The 3,260-nt window shown below is 50.0% G+C and overlaps 1 long non-coding RNA gene across 1 annotated transcript; it reads right to left on the bottom strand.

Annotated features, from left to right (window-relative positions):
* Positions 1-515: 515 nt before the first annotated feature.
* On the bottom strand, positions 516-2,670 carry LOC141052575 (uncharacterized). Its single transcript, XR_012220844.1, has 6 exons — positions 2,437-2,670; positions 2,247-2,351; positions 2,035-2,167; positions 1,863-1,957; positions 1,689-1,781; positions 516-1,581 (listed from the first exon to the last, which is right to left on the bottom strand). It is a non-coding gene; the product is annotated as an uncharacterized lncRNA (long non-coding RNA).
* Positions 2,671-3,260: the final 590 nt, after the last annotated feature.

Consider the following 3,260-nt stretch of genomic DNA (forward strand, 5'->3'; position numbering starts at 1 on the left):
AGTTACTTAGCATAGCCCCCAAAGAGATGCTAGAGCGGGGGCCCCCATTATCAGCAGCACCTGCAGTCCCACACTGGTCGGGCGCAACGCCGTCTGTGCTCGGAGACTGCATCCTGCCGACTACGCCAAATGTGGTAATTGCAGGTACGCAGGATGCAGTGACGAGTCGCAAGACGGTTTGGTGCTTTTATAATAACGTTTATAGGCCTAGAGGTAACTATCCTCAGTCACAACCTGACCAACCAAAGGGGTAACAAGGGTTGCCCTCGCAGGGGCTCAATACAAGCAAACACAACCAGGGTAGAACACGACTACGTCCGGCGGAAGCCGGTCACTATAGGGCCGCGGTATGGCCAACTACGGGTCCTTAACTATAACACAAGAAAACGCAAAATGACAAATTTGCAAAAAATACTCTGCAGTAAAAAACATGACAGTAATCAGCAAGTGCTGTATAACAAATACAGTGTATTTAGTCGATACGTTTTTTGCAAAAAATGTATACCAAGCCGCTTCACATCTGGGTGGTCTTGGCTGTACCCCACCGCAGGATGACGGCTAACCTTTTATTTGTTGATGTGCAGGAACTCGTCTATTATGGCTTTAGATTTCCTTTCCAGCTCCTCTTCTGACACAGGAGATTTATCAGACTCTGGAGTCTCACACATCACGACAGAGAAACACAAAAGTGCAGTGTCAGGGCCATGTCAGCAGCTGGCACAGGAGCGAAAGGGCAGAGTCAGAGCCACATCATCAGTGGGCACAGGAGTGAATGTGTAGGATCAGTACCACGTCAGCAGCTGGCACAGGAGCGAACGTGCAGTGTCAGTGCCACATCATCAGTCGGCACAGGAGCGAATGTGTAGGATCAGTGCCACGTTTAGCAGCTGGCACAGGAGCGAAAGTGCAGTGTCAGTGCCAAGTCATCAGCCAGCACAGAAGCAAATGTGTAGGATCTGTGCCACGTCAGCAGCGGGCACAGGAGTGAAAGTGCTGTGTCAGTGCCACGTCAGCAGCAGGCACAGGAGTGAAAGTGCAGTGACAGTGCCACGTCTGCAGCCAGCAAAGTAGTGAACGTGCAGGGTCAGTGTCATGTCAGCAGTGGGCACAGGAGCGAATGTGCAGGGTCAGATCCATGTCAGCAGCGGGCACAGGAGTAGAGGCTGAGAATCGTTCTTTCACCAGGTTCTTGTAGCTTCTGCTCTAGGCTGGGCACCTTCTCCTGCTCGGTGGAGTCGGGCAGTGTTTTTGGCATGTGCAGAGTCTCTCTCCGCAGCTCTTCTTGATTGTCTATTAGATCCGAGGCACCAGTGCTTCGCAGGAAGCTGCCTGAGCGAGAGGCCAATGTGGAGGGGGCACGGGCTTGTTGTTCCTCTCACGATATGGCTGGAGAATCAGTACACAAACACATGAGGGAGGTTACAGCCTCAATGTATGGTCACAGGCTCTATTCACATCATGACTAAATACCTTGTTAATATCCCGTGGCTTTCGAGGACATGGTGGAGGACGCTGTAGAGGACACTGGAGGTTGCAGAGCAGAGAATCGATTCAGACTGGGGGCCCCTGGACGTGAGGACTCTGTGGTAGAAATGGAGACTGATTGTAAACCAGAGTCCAGGAGGGCAGAGATGACAAGACATAACCCGGCATCCTGCCTCACCTGCCCGGGCAGCCACCTGCCTCACCTGTTTCGCTGGTCTTGGCCCCGCCGCTGCTCCCTTTCCCCCAGCTGCTGAGCTGAGCCTTGGGCACAGCTGGATCTCATCATCAATGGTGGGCTGTGAGAGAATAAAGGGTCATCCCATAAGAGGAGACACTAACGACCCCAGAACTCCCCCAGCCCGGCCCACACTTCTTACATGTGTGATCTTCAGGAACTTGGTAGGGTCCAGGACCTGGTTATTATTTATACATTGGACCATGTTCCATCCACCCTCCTCCACTCGCTGCACCGCTGCAAAGAGACACCAGGTAAAGGATGAATGGTGGTCCCAGATGTGGTGGGTGTGACTGGCACATGCCGGATCTTACCTGGCCGGCGCTTCTCTTTGGTCATCAGCTGCTGCACTTTCCTGTGCTCCTCCTGCTCCTCTATTTTGGCCTCTTTGTGGATCTGCTCAATGGTTTTGGGTCCCTCGACTGCTCTCCACGACACCCAGTTGCACTGTGTAAATGACAGAAATGGGATATTTATAGATTTTATACCAATATATGGAGAAGATGATGATGAGGGCAGCAGGTACCAGTCTGAGGTCTATGACGTCCTACAGCATGAAACAGAACTAGGACGAGGTTTTCCGCTCCTTCACAGTCTTCTCCATCTGGTAGAAATACTGAACCATCCGGGGCTGGAACAATCAGAGCATACGTGGGTGATCAGAGACCAGGTGGCCACATGCTTCTACAAGCCTATGGCTACCTCTCAATGGTCACCTTTGCCTTCTCGAAGTCCAGGTCTTTGCCAATGGTAGTGAGCAGGCAGCACATACACTTTAGAGACTCCTCGTCATGGTTTTTCAGCAGTTTCACCACACTGTCATGCATGATGGCCTCCATCAACATCTTCAGCTTAAACAGTTCTTCGATGAACTTTATGTTCCCTATGGATCTCCGCCGCGCCTTGTCTCTAGCTTCTTCCAGTTCCTCTTGAAGACGGGTCTTCTCCTCCGGCTGCTAAAGCAAAGATGTCGCCGATAAGATGGTGGGCAGCAGACACCGCCCTGATAATAAAGGGAAACTAGAAATACATATATAGACCCATGTGGGGGTGAGCACCTCGAGGAGCTGCCACTATACTCCAGAGGACACGTGGCTGAGCAGATCTACATGGAGAGAATCCCCCACGACGCTGAAGAACACCTCTACACTCAGCAAGATAACGTACGACATGGCGGCTGGAGCCCCCTACATTAGGTTTTCTATCCCCTCACCCACAACAGCGGCTGAGCAGCAGGAACCTCCCGCACACATCTCCTTTTACTGTTGTTTTCCAAAAATTTTTATTAACGTTTTGTATATTTTAGCAGTCTACAAATTAACTTTATCAAAGCACATTGACATTTTCACCTTATATCTTTTTTCCGAGATGATTTGTGCAGAAGTGAATTGGGAAGGGTCTTTGAGAAAAGGGGTAATAGAAGAGTAAAAGGGACTGGGTTGAGGGTAGAGAACTCAGAATAAATAATGTTACATATTCTAGGCAACACATACTAAACACGTGAAAAAAAAATAAAAATAAAAAATTTGAATAAAGTATC

This window comes from Dendrobates tinctorius, unplaced genomic scaffold (assembly GCF_039654945.1).
Source record: "Dendrobates tinctorius isolate UK_male_01 unplaced genomic scaffold, ASM3965494v1 ptg000162l, whole genome shotgun sequence".
Classification (NCBI taxonomy): domain Eukaryota; kingdom Metazoa; phylum Chordata; class Amphibia; order Anura; family Dendrobatidae; genus Dendrobates; species Dendrobates tinctorius.